This window comes from Moschus berezovskii, chromosome 8 (assembly GCF_049115385.1).
Source record: "Moschus berezovskii isolate FMDL1 chromosome 8, NW_MosBer_1.0, whole genome shotgun sequence".
NCBI lineage: Eukaryota > Metazoa > Chordata > Mammalia > Artiodactyla > Moschidae > Moschus > Moschus berezovskii.
Genome location: NC_142467.1, coordinates 18,020,626 through 18,044,443, shown reverse-complemented (window position 1 = coordinate 18,044,443; position 23,818 = coordinate 18,020,626).

Below are 23,818 nucleotides of genomic sequence, written 5' to 3'. Positions count from 1 at the left end.
ATGCCACTTATCAAAGGCCAGGCCATGCTGGCTGGAGGATCCCTGACAATCAGGAGATTGATGATGATCTTCAGCTTTCTCCACCACCGCTGACAGGAGAGTGGTCGTCTAAAAATACACACGGCTTTCCTCGGACCTGTTGGAGCCACCAAGGCCCCAAATGAAACAGCGCCACACCTCCTGATCACTTCCCACAGGACTCCTTCCAAAACAAGTGCGGGTTTCAGGGCCAACATCTGAATCATAGACGGCCAGCTATGGCCACTGAGAGAAATGTCACTCCTCTGGAGAAATGTGAGTGACTTGGATGTGAGGATCAGTGGTTGATTAGGGGCCTGTATAATTAGCTCGGGAACAATAGAGCAGATATTACTTTGGAATTAGGTAGCATGTGGGAGTTAGTGAATGTCTGTAGCTGGATAAGTCTGTGATGAGAAAATGACAAACTGTGGCCATCATAGAATAGGACTGCTTCGTTATCACCGAGGAGGAAAAGTGATTTGCATCCATGCCTGTCAAAATGGCTTGAGTTCTGTGACTGAGTGTAAGCATCACTGATGCCACACCAGACATGGAAGCCATCGTTAAAACACAATGAAGGCACTTTGAAACTGTGAAGTTAATGTTTATGTGACCTTGACTAGACCGCAGACAGTGCCCAGATATGCAGTCAAACTTTAGTGTTCTGGATGATTCTGAGAGGATGATTTGGATGAGATTAACGTTTAAATCAGTGGACTTTGAGTAAAGCAGATACTCTCTCTAATGCAAGTGGGCCTCACCCAATCAACTGAAGGCCTTAACAAAGTGAAAGATTGACTTTTCCTAAGCAAGGGGGGAATTCTGACAGCACAAGACCTTTGGACTTGGTCAGCAGCATCAACTCTTCCCTGGGTCTCTTCCTGGGCCTGCTTAGACCACATGGCAGATTTTTGGATAGCCAGCCTCCACAACGGTGTGAGCCAATTCTTTAAAATCAATCAGTGAATCAATCATTTCTACTGGTTCCATTCCTCTAGAGAACCCTAATAACAGAACAAAATCAATATGCTGCTTCTATCCAATCCTTCTATTTTTTTGCTATTATTAATAACAACATCTAATATGTATTATGTAGCAGGTACTATATTATATATTCAGTATATTATATATTCAATATATATATTATATATATATACTATATATTCAGGGCATTTTACATACATATATGATAGGATTACTGGCTTCATTTGACAGAGACCAAGGCTTGCAGAGGCTGGCCGAATTGTCTAAGAACACAAAACTGATAAGTGATAAAGGCATGATGCATGTCCAGGTCTGGCCCTTTTAGAGGCTGAGCATTCCATTGACTATAATGGGCTGCTCCACCAATAACGTAATAGCAAAAAAAAAAGAGAGAGAAAAAAAAAATGATAAGAACTGAAAATACACATTCTGTTAGGAGAAGTTTTATCCTTAACCACTTTTGTTGCTTATTTTGCAAGAAAAGAGTGTAAGCCTGGACTTCAGCCATGCTCCGTACTCAACAACTGGACACATTACCTGACAAACTGTTCATGAACTTGCACCAATGTCTCATTCGTATGTCAAATGTGACCCCAGAAAAACCCCTTAACCCCTTCTGGGTCTTGATTTTCTTTTAAGTCTATTAAAAAACAGGAAACTCAGACAAAATGATCTTAGGTTTCCATATAGCTGGATGGTGAGGAAGCCTCAGCTTGAATAGAAAACTATTAATTGCTTTAAAAATTCTCTTGAGAACTAAATAAGAATAAATTCAAAAGTGTGCAGGGAAATAAAGCGGTATTAGGCACATATTTGATCTTCTGAAAATCACTTAAGAGCAAATACTGTCTTGCTCAAAGTGGGAATGCAAGTAGTAATTTGAATAAAGTTTCGATTCCTATGATTTTGATTCATGAAGCATTTTCACCTGGAGCATTTTTTCTGCTGGCATGATCCTAATGACTTGTGTATCATATCTCATGTAATCCTGTCCCATTAGATAGATGAAACCTGGATAGCAACCAATCGCAAAGCCATTTTGCATTTAATCTGACAACAACCCAAGTTTTTCAAACTTCCACATTATTGTGGTAAACATGGGATCTACACTTGACAAATTTTTAAGTGTACAGTATAGTTTTATTGACTACAGGTTCAAAGTTGTACAGATCTCTAGAACTGACACTGTGCCTAACTGAAGTCTTATGCCTGTTGAATAGTAACTTTTCCTTTCCTTTTGCCCACATTTTTGGCAACTACAATTCCACTCTGACTCTATGAGTTTGACTATTTTAGACAAATGGAGTCATATTGTATTTGTTTTTCTATAACTGGCTGATTTCACTTAGCATGATGCCCTCAAAGTTCAACCATGTTGTGGCATATTGCACAATTTCCTTCTTTGTTAAAGTTGACTGATTTTATTGAACGTATATACCACATTTTCTGTATCCATCCATCTGGTCAGTGGACCTTTGTTTCTATATCTCAGCTGTTGTGAATAGTGGTGTCATGCTTATGTGAGTTCACTATCTCTTTGAAATCCTAATTTCAATTTTTTGGGTAATATCGTTAAGTGGGATTGGTGGCTCACATGGGAGTTCAATGTTTAATTTTTTGAGGGACCCCCTTACAGTTTTCCATAGTGTCTGCTCCATTTTGCATTCCCACCAAAGTGCACAAGGATTCCAATGTCTCTGCATCCTCACCAACTAACTTCCCAGTCCTTTCTAAATCTGGTTCTTCAACTTTCTTTTCCTCCCGAGGAGCTACCCCAAGACTTTCCCCATAAATTTTCTTTTGGTTTTAGTTGAAAAGCCAGTTCTCTCTGCCCTAATGGACACACAGTCCCCTCCCTTGGAGAACAGAATTCTCTCTTCCCATCCCAAGCACCTGCTATTCTTTTTGTGGTCCCCGGGACAGAAGCATCATAGAAATACAATGCACATCCTAGGAAGCTCGATGCTGTCCTCAAACGACTTGTTTTCAACCAGGGTCTGTGACAAGGATGAAGCCAGCAGGCATCTAAAGTGCAAAAGGCAAGGAGGCCCTCTCTCTCACCGCCATGCAAGTGCAGGTCAGGTCCTCAGTGAGCATCTCTGGAGACTTCATGTCAGACATGCCTCTTTGCCTCACCCTTGGCCGGCTGTTTTCAAGCTATGTTTAGAGATGGCGGTTCATTTCTTCTGGCTGCCAGCCACCTACTTCATATTGAACCAATTCTTTCCCAGATACTACACTTTCGAGGCAGCAGAAACAGTTGTGTTCTGAGAATCTGGGAGCATCAGGGGCTTCAAAGGACCCTGGAGGGTTTTGAGAGACTGCCCAATTAACTCCTTAGGCTCTACACATAGCTACTTCCTACTAGGATTATGCAAGTCCTAACTCCTGCAAGTTCCAGAGCTCACTCTGACTGGGGCTTCATCACTACGATAGAGAACAATTAGGAAGAAAATGTGCTTCCCCAGTCATTTCACAACCACAAAACGTCTTTAGGAAGACTGGCCACCCCTGAGGCCTCACCAAAATCAGGCAGGGAAATGTTGCTCCTTGGAGAACGACTGAGAAATGGAGCAGGAAAGATTTCAACGGGACTTACACAAGAATTCCTTAATTAGGAGAGTGATAAAACACAGGAGACCTTTAAGAGAGACTGTGAGACCTTGAACTCTTGAGGGCTTTAGAAAAAGCATCTAAAACCATCTCTCCTGTTAGACACTCACTGGTCTTACTAGACAATTTTAATTCTATTACTTAAAACTCTTTTCTGCATGGTTAGCTACATGCCTGGTAATGGTTAGGAAATATTATTAATTCCAGAAGATAAAACTACATTCAAAATTCATATATATTTTTTAATTTATGAATATGTATATACACACATGGTTTTTATACAGTGTGCAATATACTGTTTGCCTCATATTTTTTTAATATCATGTTGCTGATAATATCTATTTCATACATTATTGGCTTTTATCTCTACTAAAAGTCCTACAGCTGAAATGGTCCATGGATCAACAGAGCGCATATGGAAATGAAATACATAGGTCTTGCATCTGTAACAGTTTTTGAAAGAAAGAGGTCATTTCTTCACTTGGTGCAGGCAGCTGGCACAAGCAGAATTTTAAAAATCACTTTTTTGGATTAAAACTTTACAAATATGACTACCATAATTACAATGATGCTATGTATAACATTACTTGATATGATATACATAAAATTAAAAATTAGTGTAATGTTTTTATTCAGTGCTCCTGTTTCCATGAAGAGCTGACCACAATCCTTAAGAGAATCATGGTCTTTTAATACCTTTCTCTTACTATTATCTGCTCCTCTTCCTGAATATGCTTTTTCAATAGTCACATTTGCTCATCTTCACAGAGTCATCTTTTCTTTCTTTCTTGCCCTTGTCCCATACTCAGTTTCCAAGACCTTTCATTGGTTTACCATCTCTTCCAACCATCCCTTCTTTCCACTTCTCCTAAAATAGACTTTATTGCTTCGCACTTGGACTATTGCAGTAGCCTCCCATTCCCTAGCCATCTTCATCTTCCATAACCCTTCTTTCAACCTTTTCTTCATGCTCCAAAGGAGTATGACTTCTGATTACCTCGAAGATAAACTAACAAAACCCATTAAGTAGCTTTCAAGTGCCTCCATGATCTGGAGGCACGTAACTCATTTTTCCAATCTTTATCTGTTCACTATTTTGAACTCTCATTTTTTTCCACCTGCATAACTTACTTCATGCTATTTCCTTCCATTGAAATGCTCTTACAAGTTCTGAATAATTATCAAGTCATAGCTAAAATGTCAATTCTGCCACGTAGCTTTCTTCAATCATACTAGACAGAAGTCCTCCAAACACAGAACTATTTCTATACATTTTTGTGAAGTAGATTTTATATAAGCTCTGTTCCTGTCAGGGCACATGTACATAAACGAACAGATCCTTGATTTATTTTCTCACATGATAAAATAGCAATATGTATTCTTCACAATTAGATAAGCAGTGAATAGGAATGAATATATGTATAGCTGTTCCTTAGATTTTTTATAATTTTGCTTTCTCCTTGTTTCTCTAAATATTGGCATAACCACTATACCATTTATTCAACTGTGTAAATACTCATGGACTGCTCATTTCCTTTGGTCCTACCCAAGTTAATCATTCTACTCTCAAAAGAACATTAAGGAAGCAAAATCTGCCATGTCATTCTCAGCACCCTCTACCAGAAGCTCATCTGCTCAATAAAAAATAATAATAAATCAGAGCAAAGAGTCAATGGCAACAGTTCTTAAAGTCCACTAATTCAAAAGTTTATGAATGGATGCTCTTTTCTGAATGGAATTCTATGATTTAGAAGGTGAAGTAGGATTTCATTCATTTTTTTTAAAAAGCACTTAGTCTTCCACAGATCCAAAATTCCCCACAAAAGCCTTATCTTACACTTTTACTTAAATTTTATTAGATTTTAAAACAAATATTATAAACAGTGCTGCAATGAACATTGGAGTACATGTGTCTCTTTCAATTCTGGTTTCCTCGGTGTGTATGCCCAGGAGTGCGATTGCTGGATCATATGGCAGTTCTATTTCCAGTTTTTTGAGGAATCTCCACACTGTTCTCCATAGTGGCTGTACTAGTTTGCATTCCCACCGACAGTGTAAGAGGGTTCCCTTCTCTCCACACCTTCTCCAGCATTTATTGCATGTAGACTTTTGGATAGCAGCCATTCTGACTGGTGTGAAATGGTATCTCATTGTGGTTTTGATTTGCATTTCTCTGATTATGAGGGATCTTGAGCATTTTTTCATGTGTTAGCAACCTAGATGTCCATCTGCAGACGAATGGATAAGAAAGCTTTGGTACATATACACAATGGAGTATTACTCAGCCATTAAAAAGAATGCATTTGAACCAGTTCTAATGAGGTGGATGAAACTAGAGCCTATTATACAGAGTGAAGTAAGCCAGAAAGAAAAACACCAATACAATATACTAACACATATATATGGAATTTAGAAAGATGCAAATGATAACCCTGTATATGAGACAGCAAAAGAGACACAGATGTATAGAACAGTTTTTGGGACTCTGTGGGAGAGGGTGAGGGTGGGATGGTTTGGGAGAATGGCATGGAAACATGTATACTATCATATGTGAAACGAATCGCCAGTTCAGGGTCGATGCATGTTACAGGATGCTTGGGGCTGGTATGCGGGGATGACCCCAGAGGGAGGATAAGGGGAGGAGGGAGGTGGGAGGGGGGTTCTGGAGAGGGAACTCATGTACACCTGGGGCGGATTCATGTCAATGTATGGCAAAACCAACCAATATAATATTGTAAAATAATTAGCCTCCAATAAAAATAAAAAATAATAATAATAAAATTTAAAAAAGACCTATCCTACAAAAAAAACAAATATTATACTTTGTAAACATTTAAGCTATTTGTTTATTGATACAAAGAATATAAAAGTATTTAAATACACCCCCAAAACTTAAAGAAACTGCATTACTATTTACCTGAATTAACTAAGATAAGTGAGAGAACAAAAGTAAAGACTATTAATGGATAGCATTTAAGGAAATAGCATCAAAAATAAGTGGCAAGAAAAAAAAAACTTTCAAGATGTTGTAATAGAGATATTATAATGACTTATTGAATGTGAAGGAACAGGTGTTTTTATAGAGGCATTGAAATTACTTGTATATCATATGTTGTTATATTGTTTGAGGAATATTTGTCAATTGGCTGTTTTCTTTTAATGACATTAGATATAACAAGTACCATTTATCTAGATATTGTTCATAATATAAACATTTCTAATATAGAATTATTTCTTGGAAAACACTTCTATTTAGAATAAAATATTCTGTGAAAATTTTATCTTTCAGTTTCAAAGTGACTTAATACTAAAGTTACACCCAAATGAATCCAGAATAGCTGACTTTATAGTCAAATTATCCTCCTGCAAAGGTTGTACTGAAAATCATAGTTTTCCTCTTCTATAGGTGGTATTTAGTAAGTTAACAAAGGGAACACGAAATTTAATACTTTTTTCGTTAGGACTTTTGGTTGTCTAGGATAGATAAACCAATGAAAGCCAGCTTGAACAGAATGAGACTTCATTCATTTCTATAACTGAAAAATTCAAGGCACAGCTGACTTCTGCCATGACTAGCCTCAGGGTTCATACAGTCTCATTTGGGTGCATTTTCTCTCCATCTCTCACATCTAACTTCTGCGGTGTTGACTTCAGTTTCTTCCCCATTTATTGTTGAAATAACTCCAGTAGGGCCCCACTTCACTTCTCCTCTCTGTCTCAGAAATTCTACTTATTCTCCTGGCATCTCCTTTGCTATGTTGGGTCACATGCTCACTCCTGAACCACTAGCTATGTCCCCAAAAGAATCTGAGGGTCTCATTGGTCAGGTCAGATCTGAATCATATGCTTCAGAAAGATCTACCAAAATCACAGGAACTTATGGGTAAGGGAGACATCTCCCACTAAAATGGAAGTAGGATAAGTGGATGATGGTTAAGTTCAGAAAGCAACACAAAACAACCTACTATGAGTTAAAAGAACATGACCTTGTTAATCAGGGACTCTAGAAGCAATGTCAGTTCTGTAGTCTTTGGCTCTATAGCTTTGGACAAGTCATCACCTGCTCCCTTCTGGATCACTGCTTTAGTCTCCTGAAAGTGTGTGTTAGTCGTCCAGTCGTGTCCAGCTCTTTGTGATCCCATGGACTGCAGCCTGCCGAGCTCCTCTGTCCATGAAATTCTCTAGGCAAGAATACCAGAATGGGTAGCCATGCCCTTCTCCAAGGGATCCTCCCAACCCAGGGATCAAACCTGGGTCTCCAACACTGCAGGCAGATCCTTTACCATCTAAGCCACAAGGGAAACTCTTGTATTTGGTTTCAGTTCCTTCTATGCACTATTCCTTGGATGAGGTCCAGACAAATCTCTATGTAATCAGTCTCTGGTTACTTCTCTAGCCTCTTTTCAAATTTCTCTCCCTGTCAGCCTCTGAGCTCCAAACACTCAGGCCCCTTGTTAATTCCACAAGCATGCCCTGGCCTCCAGGTGGCAGGGCCTTTGCGCATTCTTTACCCATTGCCTAGATCTTTCTTCTTTCTTTCTGCTTAGTGAACCCCAACTAACCTTCAGATAGTAATTCAAACATTATTTCTATAAGGACATTTTACTAATACCATCCTAATTATAAGGTTTCAAGTTCCCTTATATTGCACTCTCATGAAATATATTATTTAACAATACTTACTACAGCTTTTATTTTATATGTATAAGTTGATTAGTTAATATCTTTCTTCCCCACTAAAGTATAAGCCCCATGAAGAAAATATTACATGTGCTTGTTTGCTTGTTGTTGTATTCCTGTACCTACCATACCTGAACTCATACATTATTGAGTCAATACTCAATAAATATTAAAAGGAATAAATAAAGATACTTTATGAAAACGTGTCTCAATGAGTCCCTTGTACTGCAAGGAGATCCAACCAGTCCATTCTAAGGGAGATCAATCCTGGGTGTTCATTGGAAGGACTGATGCTAAAGCTGAAACTCCAATACTGTGGCCACCTCATGCAACGAGTTGACTCACTGGAAAAGACTCTGATGCTGGGAAAGGTTGGGGGCGGGAGGAGAAGGGGACGACAGAGAATGAGATGGCTGGATGGCATCACCGACTCTGTGGACATGAGTTTGAGTGAACTCCGGGAGTTGGTGATGGACAGGGAGGCCTGGCGTGCTGTGATTCATGGGGTCGCAGAGAGTTGGACACGACTGAGCAACTGAACTGAACTGAATTGAACTGAACATAATGGAGTTGAACTAAGGGATCTTAAACCATCAATTTTGGCTCTTAAAATTTTTGATACCAATTAAACACTACAAATGCTTCATGTTATGGGTGAATAAATATCTAAATAATACCTCAGAAGAAACTACTTAAATAAAAATGGTTATTTAGCCAATGGATGTTATAGAGGAAAGGCCAAAAAATATTCCTTAAATTAGTAAAATATTACCATTCAAATTATAATGATGAATTCTCCATTCTCATTGATATTAGATTAAGGCTACATCCTCCACCTTCAATGAAGAGCATTTAAGTCAGTGTGAAAATCATTATACAAATGAGGATTAACACCACTGAAGTTCTTTGGGAATGGCAGGGTCAAGATTATATTATGAGGCAAGTAAAATTTGTTCTCCTTACCCTTCCTTTTGCTTTCCATTTCTCTCATTTTGGGGTCACGCACACCTGACTACCTGCAACAAAATACTCAATGTCTTCTTTCTCTCCATTGGCTACCCCTATATTCCGTTCCGTTCCGTCGCTCAGTCTTGTCCGACTCTTTGCGACCCTGTGGACTGTAGCCTACCAGGCTTCTCCGTCCATGGGATTCTCCAGGCAAGAATACTGGAGTGGGTTACCGATTGGAGACAAATATATCTCTCGCCAAACTGGACCTGAGTAATACCCCTACACGCACATTATGAATCACCACCTTCTACTTCTCCATTAAACTTACCTCCCTTTTCTTCTATGTCTTCACAGCCCTGATCTTTACTAGGTGTCAATGATTGTAAGAGGTTATTAACAAGAAAACTCATCCATTCTAATATGTTATATAGTTAATTAATGTTACCTCCCTCCAGATAATAAGGCATATGTCCCCTTAAAGGCTTTTAAGAATGACAGTAATGGTGGACATTTCAGGCACCGCTGCAGACAGATGAGGGAGACGGATTTTAAAGCACGGCGGGGGGGAGGGGAGGCCTCCCGTGGATCGTCAAATTATTCCATGCAGGCAGCTGCAGACTCTGCTCATGAGTAAGCCAGTCTCTCTCTGGAGGACTTTATAAACAGCATGACTTTCACTGTTTGACAGGGTTGAAGCATCGTTCTCTCTGAAAATAACCTCTTTTAAGGTGTCATCTGTTTACGAAGCGGTGGTTTGGATGTTCTCGAGCCTAGGACAGCTAACCCTCACTCTGAGACTGAACAGGTCAGCCTGCCTTAGGAGACAGGTGAATTCGGAGGTGTCTTTGAGCGGCCGATTGATTCACTTATCATTTTCATTTTGGATTCCAATTCGAGCATACACCCTGATAGAAAGGAAAGAGCATGCTGAAGTCCCATGGTGTGCCCTGCTCTCCCAGAACGTGATTCCACCCCTCCTCCATAGTCTGTGAATCTCCTGTTGATATCAGGGGGAGCCACCACGTGCAGAGAGGAAAGGCACATGCCGGGAGAGGGAAGCCCATTATGTAGTTGAGAGCTAATTTTGCTTAATCTTCTTGATCTCCATAAAGAGTGTTCTGAGGCCCACAGGATTTAAACAAAAAAGATAAAGATGAAGAGGGACTGCTCAAGCAGAGCCAATGTAATACTTATTTATTAATGTCGTCCATCACAATGTGTTTATATGCCTAACCAAAATTTAAAAACACAGAGGAGGAAAACTGATTGCTGATGTATCCAGGCAATACAGGCTCATTCCATCCCTATGTATGTACATTTGGGCAATGAACTGAAATGATATAAGTACCACATTAAACACTTATGCTTCCATTCGAATGTTTTTAAAAGATAACTAAAAATATAAATGTGTGACCCTGGATTTATCCTTACATAGAAATCTCATCTTAAGGGAGAATCTTTCCATACTTAATAGAAATTAATAGAATTAATATTAAAAGAGCCTTATTTTTTCACTTAAACTTCTTCTGGGAAGAGGTTGGGGGGCTCCAAAAAGAGCAGGGGGAGCGGATTCTCACAGCTTAAGAAACAAACTTCTGCAGTAGATCATTGAATCGGATCAGAATTGGAAAATATCTTAAAAGCCTCCAGCTCAAGCAAGAGATAGTGTATTTCACCTTGAATTTTTCCAGTGAGGTAAGAACTCATCACCTCTCAGGCATCTCCTTATAGCCTTGGATGGTTTGCTGTATTATACGTCTCTCCATTGCAATAGTTGGAAATCTGTGCCCTTGTAATTTTCTCTTATTGGTCCTACACTGCCTCTCTGAGCCAATTGCAGAGAATGAATATAACGTCTCTGAGTATGGACCTTCAAATATTGAGAGGTAGTTCCCTTTGAATCCTTTGGTGGCTCAGTCTGCAGCTTTATAATTATAATAAATACTGAAAGTTCTCCAGACTCCCTGAAGTCTTCCTCTTTTCAGAGATGTATGCCATTAAGTCGGATTTATCTTTTCTCTGGAGTTTTAAAACTTGTCCTCTTTTATTTGGATGATTAGTTAACCTGCAAGATTTTCTACATGTTTGGACTGTCTACAACAATTTTCAGTTCAGTTCAGTCGCTCAGTCCTGGAGCTTACAACAGTTTTGGATGTTGTAAATTTAAAAGGCATTTATTTGAAGAGGAGGGCAATCCTCTATTGTACCTTCCCTGGCGTTCATACACATAGGGCTTGAAAATGCTTAAATAAATAAATGAATGACTGAAGATTCCTTGTATTCTTACACTCACAGAGGGCTTGATACTTTCCAAATGAATTAAATCTATTATTCAAATGTCACTATACACAAGAGGTCAGTGCAAAAAGTATTATTATCCTTATCTTATAAAAATGAGAAAATATGCAACTTAAAAGTAAGTGCATTTTGAAGAAAAGCCTTTTACTGGGACAAAAACTATTCTGAACTTACTAATTCCTATGCTACTATAACATACATTCGCAGGCTCTCAAAAGAACTAGATTTTTAAAACACCTTTGCATTATAGAAAAGTCACTAATTTTTACAGTGCATTTTTATTTTAATATAACACATTTCTTGGCCAAAATATTTTTCCTGATGTAATGAAAAAGCCACAGTAACAAACTATCCTTTCAATAAGACAGCTTATTTTTTTTAATCTCAAAAATCTTGACAATTAACATTTATAATGAGAAAATCATTCTTTTTAAACGAGGTATGTTGAGGAAGAAAAATTCAATTTTATCAACTTATTAAAAAATATTTATTGAACTTTTATTGTGCTGAGGGTAACTGAAGAATAATCAAGAAGGTCCCAAAGCAGGGACCATAGGGAAGGATGACTCAAGGAACATCAGCATCAGCATGTGAAATTAGGAGATACTCATATGCTAAGGGGATAAAATTTAGCAGTTTTAAGAAAGATAAGATTTCTAGAGAAATCTTAAAGGAATTGTAATAGAGGGTAGAGGCAAAATACTTTCCAGACAATCTATATGCATTGGTTGACCTTAGATAAACTATGTAAGAGAATTCAGCATAACTGTGCTTCCTTCACTTTCATTTCACGTCTATTTCAAGTAACTCCAGTACTCTTGCCTGGAAAATCCCATGGATGGAGGAGCCTGGTGGGCTGCAGTCCATGGGGTCGCTAGGAGTCGGACACGACTGAGCGACTTCACTTTCACTTTTCACTTTCATGCATTGGAGAAGGAAATGGCAACCCACTCCAGTATTCTTGCCTGGAGAATCTCAGGGATGGGGGAGCCTGGTGGGCTGCCGTCTACGGGGTCTCACAGAGTCGGACACGACTGAAGCAACTTAGCAGCAGCAGCAACAGCAAGTTGATTGTATCTAACTCTGCTGCCTGAGGTCCCTGGATGAAAGACAATGGAAAAAAGTACACTTATTCCACAGTGACAGAGACTTTTATTACTGCTGCCAGAAGATTTAGAAACTTCTGCTGATGTATGCACCAGATATGAGCTTCTTGTCTCACCAGAAACCTACAGAGTCCACTGCGAGCATTTCTGGAGGAATGCTCGGGAATGCCCAGAAGTTCTCTCTTGCTTCCAGCTGTCCCCTTGACCAAAATAAGGAGAACCCCCTCTCCCAACTGCTCAGACACAAGGAAAACTATCTTCAGCCACCTATGTCCATCCAATCACTCCTGCAATTAAACAGTCCCTGTGAGGTTTGCTATGAGGCTTGTCAGGGCCTTCTACCACTTACTCATTCTTTGTCTTACTAAAAATGGTAAACTGGTAAACTATTTTTTAGCTCTCACTTCCTGCCTAATGATCCCAAATTCTTTAACCTTTAGTCAGCAAACTTATCTTACAGTTGTTCAATTCTATTCATGTTTTTTCTCTATCGCCATAAAATTTCTCTGACACTCTGACTTGAAAGTCAAACTGTGCCCCTGTATTCCCTTAAAATCCCTACAAGAACTATTTATTCATGATGAATTGGGTTTTTTAAATTTTTACAAACAAAAGGATTTCCATAGCTTCCCCAACACTCCACAAATATTTCATGAGAAAGGCATGCTAAAATGAGACTCTCATTCTGGTAAACAATGGCCTGGCGTATGTGACATCAAAGCATTTTCAGACTGATAATATTTGTTAGGTACTTAAAGCATGGTGGGCTGATTATTGCAGATATAGGCCAGCAGGGAGGCAATTTTAGGCTTAATTACAGATCCCCTGTATATATTGCATGTTTCTGGACAAGCTAACAAGCCTCATGTAACAACTGGGCATAAAAAAAAATTTTGTGATGTTGACACCCCTCCTAGAACTATTACGAGCACCATCCTCATGAATCGCATGTGAACGGCTATATAAAAGAATGGAAATATATTTAGATGAAATAAAAGTCACTTCAAATTTAGAAAATTCAAAAAATAAACTCTGAATATGGCTCAATCTTCATATTTAAGCTCCAATATCATATAGTTCTAGGATGGACTATATGATGCAAATGATCTACTCAAAGATTATTTAAAACTATGAGATCATGATTTGCTATATTTTGGAAGCTTGCTTCCTCATTCTCAACTTGGTTCCACTCAGATTCAAAGGGAAGGGCTGCAGACCCTGACAGAGTCTCTGAAACTCCCAAGCGGATGAAGCCCCATCTTTCGAGATCTTTCATCGGACCTGATGTCTAGAGCACAGTCACCTCTCTCTTTCCAGGGTTCCCTTTGCTCTCGTCACATTTGCTCTAGTCTTTTACTTGTCAGCCCCTGACTGAAGATGCTCCCATTCTATCCCAGGGACCCTCTGTGGACCTCTGGGATCTATTTTCCTTTAGGCACTATCTTTTAATGAATCTCTACATTCTATACCCGAAAGATCTAATTTTCAGAATACTTGCTGTAAGGGAGAGTCTCTAAAGATCTTCTGAAGAGTTGATGTCTGTCCCTATTCACCCTGAGAGTAGCCTCTCAATTTATTAGGTCCTGGGTAAAGAACATTTAGAAACCAAAGCACAATGCTAATAACTGTGAGATCACTTAATGGATATAAATGTTTCACGGAAGTGTTGCATAAGAAGGGGCGAATTAAGTAGATGTGCGAATCAGGAGGAGGAGAAAGAGTAATTCTGTTTAATAAGATGTTTCCAGCATTATCTTACTAATTTGCTGAGGAGCAGGTATGGGCCGTACAGCACTTACAAAGTAATTAGAAATCCTTGATAATTGTTTTTTTAATTAACAACAAAATTTGAAAAAAATAAAAAAGTCTGTTACCCATTCCCACTTCTCTTCTGGATTAATTGTGCTAGATTCACAAAAGGCAATTTATGCACATGAGATTTTTCCATTCCAAATTACGCGATGAAGAGGTGCAGATTGGACACTCTTGTGTAATTTATGAAGGCAGGGAGGGCCCCTTTATTTCCCCTCCTTTTTATGTTCTAAGAAAACCTGCTGATCACCTCTGACAAACTTTTACTCCCTTATTAGGGAAGAGAAGATCTCACCACAGACAGTTGCTTTACCCTCACCATGTAATTCCACATCCCATCCTCAATTATTGAAGGTCACTGAGTCACTTAAGGCCAACAAAGCAAATGCTGATCATCAGCCATGATGACAAGGCCATCAGCATAGATATAATGAGACCTGCAAGGTCTACAGAAACAAATAAGAATATTACTGTGATAAATCCAGACCCTTCATACTGCGAGCAAATGACTGATCACTTAGATAGATAGAACTGACCTCCCCCCGCAAGTGCTCAGGCTTCTGTTTTACTTCATATCAGCCACTCTGCCTCCTTCCATGTCACTAGAAGCTGAGATCAAAGATCGCCCCCAATGAAGGAAAACATGCTGATGAGAGTTGCACTGAAACTGATTCCCTCCTCTCCATTAGAACCTTACCAAACTTTGAAGCTGACTGCTGAAAGTCATCTACTGGGAAGTGTTCTTCCCTGAGAATTTTACCAGCTCTTTGACTTGACAGTACATGTGTCAGTTTTTATCTTCTATATTCCAGCATGAAAAAGGATGCCATTTTTCTTTCATTCTATTTTATGCCTAGGAATTGAGACTGTGTTTTGAGGTGGGGTAAAGACTTCACTTTCACTTTTCACTTTCATTCACTGGAGAAAGAGATGGCAACCGACTCCAGTGTTCTTGCCTGGAGAATCCCAGGGACGGTGGAGTCTGGTGGGCTGCCTGTGGGATCTATGGGGTTGCACAGAGTTGAACACAACTGATGTGACTTAGCAGCAGCAGCAAAGAGGGTAAGGGACTTCCCAGGTGGTGCTAGTGGTAAAGAACTCACCTGCCAGTGCAGGAGAAGCAAGAGACGTGGGTTTGATCCCTCGGTCGGGAAGATAACCTGGAGGAGGGCATGGCATCCCACTCCAGTATTCTTGCCTGGAGAATCCCAGGGAGAGAGGAGCCTGGTGGGCTACAGCCTGTGGGGTAGAAAAGAGTCAGACATGACTGAAGCGACTTAGCATGCATGCAAAGAGTGTAAGAAATATCCCAACCTAATGCACACCTTAAAAAAGGCGATTTGGGGAAATTTGAAATGCCCACGTGTGTCATTTCTTGCCTCTTTCGTGGCCACTGAACGAGATGGAGGACGGCCTTCACACTGGCGACCAGTGACTCATAAAATAAAACGCGTTTATTTAACTAGGCGACCACACACCCCTATTCGACCAGGGCTACTGTCTGTGGTCCTAACGTATTACTAAAAGTGTCATTTTTCACCCTCAAAAGTATCCCAACTTTGACAATAAATTATATGGTGACCCTCTTTATAATGAAGTTAGAAGAAAGAAGCCTTAAAATGCCCTTCTGAGTCAATACGAAACTTCTGCTGGCACTCAAAGAGAAAATACTTCAAGGACCAGGGTCTGGGGATACTTGTTTTTCCAAGATTTTTGCCATTAAAAATCAAATTTTTATAACTTATAATTGATAGACACAGAACGTTCAATGGGGAAAAAGTCAAGAGATTCAACATATTATAAGACATCTCATCACTTTATACGCATGTTCAAAGATTCAAAAGACTTGGTTAAATGGCTCATATTCATTTATTCATTCAGCAGATATAAGAGACTGTGCTAAGTGCTGTGAGGCATATAAATCAAAGCAGACATGGACACCACACTCACAGATACCACGGTCTAGGAAAGAAGATGAGAAATGTGTACTCTGTGTCCATGAGAAGGGAAACCATGCAGAGCTAAGTGAGCTCAGTGGAGGGGGAGAGGATTTTCTTATTCGAGGGCATGAGATGCATACTGATCTAACCATCCTGAAAGTGTTGGTGTTAGTCATTCAGTCATGTCTGACTCTTATGTGACCCCATGGACTGCAGCCCACCAGGCTCCTCTTTCCATGGGATTCTCCAGACCAGAATACTGGAGTCGGTTGCCATTCCCTTCTCCCGGGGATCTTCCTGACCCAGAAATGAAACCCAGGTCTCCGGCACTGCAGGCAGATTCTTTACCATCTGAGCCACCAGGTCTGTTAGCTAACCTTCCTGGCTGTTAACATTTTGAGATACTTTCAAATTCTCCACTTATTTAGGCTATAACTCACCTATAATGCCCAAATACATGTCTTAGCCCCAAGTAAAAGAGTCTAGGAGCATTGCTGCTTAGGAGAAGTGGAGCCCAAAAACCTGCTGAGTAGACCGAGGTGGCTTCCAGGGCAGGGGTGAGGGTAGAGGTTGGAAAGGTGAAGGACCTGTCCACTGCCCAGGAACAGCCCAGGGGTCTGCTGAGGGTGGCGCTGCTGTCAATTGTCAGCAGGGGCCTGGGACTGGGCTCTCTTCAAAAAGTCATGTGAGAATTACTAGTTTTCAGATGCATACCTAGCCAGGAAGCATGCCAGCACCACCAGCTGCAACCGAACGCCAGGCTCACGTTCACAAAATTGCAATATAGTATTATTCTTTTGATTCTTACCAAGGGTCACTATAAGAAATGACCATATGAATACATTTTATTCATCTTCTCTAAAGGCCACCATTAAAGATATTTTCTTTTATTACAGCAATCCAGGATTAGATTCTTGCTAGAGTTTATTTCCGGGAACACTTTCTTCTTACCAACTAGTATATACCCTTTTATTAGGAAATGAATACTACATGATTCATGAAATTTCTTTATTGGCCTTCGTGACCCACACAGGAACTAAATTTAATGTGTAATTGTAGAAACTATCCTTAGCTTAGGTTTCAGATCTAATAGTCTCCTCTCTTCCTTTATATGGTCCTTCGTATTTAACTTTATTTTAATGTTTCATTGTTTTTGTGTAATATACATCAAATCTTTATAAAATAAGCAACATATACCAAGTATCAAATATTTGTATTTTACATATATATGTATGTATAATATAAAATATTTTGAAATCTTAGGATTTTCCTGACAGTACTAAACAGCTTATGTATTCACCTTAACTCTAACTCCCGTATGGATCATCTCATAGAGTTCCGCCATTTCTTAAGTGCACGCCACATTCTTGGCACACATTTGTTGTCTAGTAGAACAAAAATTGAGTACCCCATTGAGAGAGTATTAAATTATAATATTTGTAATGGGGGTAAAATACCATCATAATGATGTCAATAACCCTTCATTTTCTGAACTAAACGTGCGACAAACATTGCTAAAAGGAAATTAATCATCTATGATCAGGAAATGTGTTTTGATTATTTGGATATTTCAAGTAATATCCAAATAATAATTTGGATATTGTCAAATTTGGCATTTGATATAGCATGGATTTTAACTGGAATGCAACTTGGAAAATCCTGTCTGCAAAACTCCCCACTTAGACAAAGAATGCCCCGTATATCTGCATCTTAAGGAGCCCACTCATTTTCAGTTTCTGGGGTTGAGGTCCCCCTCTGGAATGATAGCAGATTAGGAGGTGTGTGATTCTTGGAGCTTTGTCTCTTGCATTAATAAAGGCTAATCGTGTTTAAACACGTTAGCACAGCAAGCCCAGGGACGTGGGATAGGATGCCCGCTTTAGAGTGGAATTAGTAGTGTGAAAGAAGCTATGTGAAAAATCGTGGAGAGAAATTGATTGAAAATGAAAATGAGGTCTCTTTTGAAGGAGATGGCCTAGAAGCCTGACAGTGTGAACTGACAAAATAAGGTTAAAAATATAATCAGAAAAAACTGGCCTCTGTGAGATTCAAATAACTCTTTTGCTACTCTCCACAGAGCAATTGCATTACAAAGAGGAAAAATTGTACCTACCATAGGCATATTGGACAGAAGACCGCTTTCAGAAAGAAGTCCAGAGCAGGAAAGCCTCTGTGTACATGAAAACAAACGGGGAAAAAAGAAAAGAGATCCTCTCTTTAAAACCAGGAAAATCTCTCTTTTTCTCTCTCTCTCTGAAACACACACACACACAGAGTCTCTACCTCGCTTCCTCCATCTTTGAAATACTCGGCTTAAGCTTTTTCATGTCACTGATGGGACCCCCTTCATCAGAGGAGCCTGCTCATCTCTGCCTCCCCTATTAGTTGTGAAGCTCAACTCCCTCTCCTGTTACTGCTTGTGTAAAATGTTAATGTTTATAACTGTTCAGCCACTAACCATGATGATGTTGCCTGCATCTATCCCTCATAGTCGCTATGGAGACTTAAAGCATCACCTTGAAGTACCGGGCTTCCCTCATCGCTCAGTTGGTAAAGAATCCACCTGCAATGCAGGAGACCCTGGTTCTATTCCTCGGTCAGGAAGATCCCCTGGAGTAAGGATAAGCTACCCACTCCAGTATTCTTAGGCTTCCCTTGTGGCTCAGCTGGTAAAGAATCCACCTGCAATGCAGGAAACCAGTTCGATCCCTAGGTTGGGAAGATCCCCTGGAGATGGGAAAGGCTACCCATTCCAGTATTCTGACCTGGAGAATTCCATGGACTGTATAGTCCAAGGGGTCGCAAAGAGTCGGACACGACCGAATGACTTTCACTTGAGGTACCAAGTACTCTATGTTCATGGGGCAAAGAGCCATGAGCCATATGTTAAGATCCAGAAGGTGGAATCTACACATTTTATTTGAAACTCCTTTCTGAGAGGGAAGACGCTCACACACAGGGTACACACAGTAAATCAGGCTCTAATGAGCCACAAACCGCTTGTTCAGTGTTGTGAGCAGTTTGCAAGCTGCTCACTGAGCTTCAGTGCCTCAGGGTAAGTCGCCCTTGCAAACAAGGAGTCAGGACCTCCGAGGGTCATATTCATTTTGTGCTAATTTCTTCATGCTAGGTATTATAGAATTTCTTTATTTAATTATAGTTCTTCTCCTATGATATTTTACTGAGATTAAACATCTGGGGCCATTAATATAAATTTACATTATGGTACAACTATTTCACATAATTGTTTAAATCAATAATAATAACAATGTGGAGGAGGAGGAGAAAGAAAACAATTTATTTCATGCTTGCTATGTACGAAGAGCTTTATATACATTATCCCATTGGAGCCTTACACCAGTAAAGCCAGGATTGCTTTTGTTCCCATTTTGACTTCGATTGGATTGAGAGAAGGAGCTAAAATGTGTGCACTTGTGATGAGGTGTGGCCTGGGAGAGCTAAGGCTCAGTTTACCAAAAAGCAAGCATTTTTAGGACATCAATGTCTCTTCTGTAGCTCTCTTACCCAGAAAGCAAAATTCTACAGAAGGGCTCTTACCCACCCAGCTGACCTTAGTAATGCAGCTTGCTTGCTGCCCTTCATTTACTTGATCATTTGAACAGAAAGGAAAAGATGATTAAATGATCAGGCAAGTCATCTGTTGGTACAGACACTCATGTATTTAAGGATTCAATTTAAGGATGTCTGTGAAACTGTTAGATAGTGTCAAAATATTATATAAGTAATACCGCCTCTCATGAGGGGCGTACTTCTTACTTGGAGGGTCTGCTTGTGAAGCCATTAACCTATCCAGGGACCGGGCCCCCATGCCCTCAGGGGCTGGATCACTAACAGGGTGATCTGGAGATTGAGTGAAAGGGAAAGGCGTGTCGTGGTTTCTCTTCATCCCCTCTCCCCTTATCTATGAGCAGTGACAAGCGGAATAGCTGGCGTGGGTGCGATGATCAGTAGGAGTGCATGGGGGAGGCGAAGGCAGACAGCTCTCCCAAATCAGCCGGCTGCCAATCTTGGTTCGCTGGCATTTGACACCGACGTGAGGACACAGAGCTTTACTGCAGTGGCACTTTGGCAGGATACCATTTCACAAGGAACTTCCAGCTCAGAGATGGAGAACAGGCCTGTTATTACTGGATGCTTTAAATTCATGGGCCTTGCAAATGGAGAGATGTGTTTGTCAAGAAGTCCACATTTAAAGAAATACTTGATGTAGATTTCTGTGTGTGGGTGAAACTCACTTAACCCTCGGAGGGCTCACATTTTAGCTGAGAGAGAGCAGTGGTTAGCGGAATTCTACAGAAGGAATGAGAAGGCTTATAAATTAGCCTCTAAAAGCCAAATTTACTCAAGAATGCACAGTGGTAATAAACATTTATAAATGCCAAAAAATAAAGCATTTAGTGAGAAGGCTGATGTTAGATTGTGCCTATTTGTCACAGGATTTCACTGGAAGCCTTTAAGTAAATTCCTCTGGTTCCAAGGGATAATTTGTACGTTGACACAAGTGCTGTGATGTGTTGCAGATGCCGGAAGTGCTCTAATGCTGCGAGTGTGAGCAAGACCAGCAGTACAACCCTTGCACACTTTAGCTGTAAGCAGATAGCTAAGCTCCGTGGGGCACAAAGTGTGAAGGTTAAGCCTGTGGGATGGAAAGCGAGGAGACCAATTCATGTGAATAAAATGAGAAACTGGTCTCACTGCTCCAGTCAAAGCCTTTGAAAGCGTGTGTGTGTGTGTACTCAGTTGTGTCTGACTCTTTGTGATCCCATGGACTGTAGCCCGCCAGGCTCCTTGGTCCATGGGATTTCCCAGGCAAGAACACTGGAGAGGCTGCCTTTTCCTTCTCTAGGGGATCTTCTAGAGCCAGGATCAAACTCGTGTCTCTTGCGTCTCCTGCACTGACAGGGGGATCCTTTGCCACTGCGCCACTTAGGAAGCCCATGCACAGTTAACCCCAAACATATTTTAATGATGACTATTATGAAATCAAACTTAGCCCCAGAATGCCACAGTCAATTCATGACAGTATGTTTTAAAGTTTTCAGGGAAACGAAGAGATAGTCTCTGACAGATATACAAACTACCTGCTTGAGGTGGTTCCCAGTTTCAATGTTAGATTGTGTTAGATTCACTTTGATGATGTCATGTCTTTGTGAAACTGGGGCTCCAGTAATTGCTCTGAGCAAGTATCACATGAAAGTCAACACATAATGTGGGACTGAAGGTGAGGCTGACAATGTCTAATCTAATTCCAAAGTTTGAGAAGTTGCACAGTCCGATACGCACACACGTCTCGTTTGTATATTAGGTAAAAATGAACAGAAATTATGCTTTTTCTTCCAATTTATGTGTGGCTTTTAAATGGCCACTATGTTGTTAGGACATAAATACTTACTAAATTGTTTGGACCCAAACACTTAATGCACCAGTTACACTGTTTCTTTGGGCTGGGGAATACTATGAGAAAACACTGCTGAGATAATAAGAGCACTGTAAATGGAGAAAGTTTTGAAACCTCTGATGTAAAGTTTTCGCAGCTCTTTCTCCTCCATCCTTCCCTTTCTCACGCACATGGGCAATATACGTTTAAAGGAATTTGTCCTTCTTCCGTCAATAAAGAATAGTTAACAGACATTCAGTTCAGTTCAGTCGCTCAGTCGTGTCCGACTCTCCGCGACCCCATGAATCACAGCACGCCAGGCCTCCCTGTCCATCACCAACTCCCGGAGTTCACATAAACTCACATCCATTGAGTCGGTGATGCCATCCAGCCATCTCATTCTCTGTCGTCCCCGTCTCCTCCCGCCCTCAATCCCTCCCAGCATCAGAGTCTTTTCCAGTGAGTCAACTCGTCGCATGAGGTGGCCAAAGTATTGGAGTTTCAGCTTTAGCTTCAGTCCTTCCAATGAACACCCAGGATTGATCTCCTTTAGGATGGACTGGTTGGATCTCCTAGCAGTCCAAGGGACTCTCAAGAGTCTTCTCCAAAACCACAGTTCAAAAGCATCAATTCTTCAGCGATCAGTTTTCTTCACAGTCCAATTCTCACATCCAAACATGACCACGGGAAAAACCATAGCCTTAACTAGATGGACCTTGGTTGGCAAAGTAATGTTTCTGCTTTTTAATATGCTATCTAGGTTGGTCATAACTTTCCTTCCAAGGAGCAAGCGTCTTTTAATTTCATGGCTGCAATCAGCATCTGCAGTGATTTTGGAACCCAAAAAAATAAAGTCTGACACTGTTTCCACTGTTTTCCCATCTATTTCCCATGAAGTGATGGGACCAGATGCCATGATCTTTGTTTTCTGAATGTTGAGCTTCAAGCCAACCTTTTCACTCTCCTCTTTCACTTTCATCAAGAGGCTTTTGAGTTCCTCTTCACTTTCTGCCATAAGGGTGGTGTCATCTGCATATCTGAGGTTATTGATATTTCTCCTGGCAATCTTGATTCCAGCTTGTGCTTCTTCCAACCCAGCGTTCCTCATGATGTACTCCGCATATAAGTTAAATAAGCAGGGTGACAATATACAACCTTGACGTACTCCTTTTCCTATTTGGAACCAGTCTGTTGTTCCATGTCCAGTTCTAACTGTTGCTTCCTGACCTATATACAGGTTTCTCAAGAGGCAGGTCAGGTGGTCTGGGATTCCCATCTCTTTCAGAATGTTCCACAGTTTATTGTGATCCACACAGTCAAAGGCTTTGGCATAGTCGATGAAGCAGAAATAGATGTTTTTCTGGAACTCTCTTGCTTTCTCCATGATCCAGCAGATGTTGGCAATTTGATCTCTGGTGCCTCTGCCTTTTCTAAAACCTGTTGAACATCTGGGAGTTCACGGTTCACATATTGCTGAAGCCTGGCTTGGAGAATTTTGAGCATGATTTTACTAGCGTGTGAGATGAGGGCAATTGTGTGATAGTTTGAGCATTCTTTGGCATTGCCTTTCTTTGGGATTGGGATGAAGACTGACCTTTTCCAGTTCTGTGGCCACTGCTGAGTTTTCCACATTTGCTGGCATATTGAGTGCAGCACTTTCACAGCATCATTTTCAGGATCTGAAATAGCTCAACTGGAATTCCATCACCTCCACTAGCTTTGTTCCTAGTGATGCTTTCTAAGGCCCACTTGACTTCACATTCCAAGATGTCTGGCTCTAGGTGAGTGATCACGCCATTGTGACCATCTTGGTCATGAAGCTCTTTTTTGTACAGTTCTGTGTATTCTTGCCACCTGTTCTTAATATCTTCTGCTTCTGTTAGGTCCATACCATTTCTGTCCTTTATCAAGCCCATCTTTGCATGAAATGTTCCCTTGATATCTCTAATTTCCTTGAAGAGATCTCTTGTTCTTCCCATTCTGTTGTTTTCCTCTATTTCTTTGCATTAATCGCT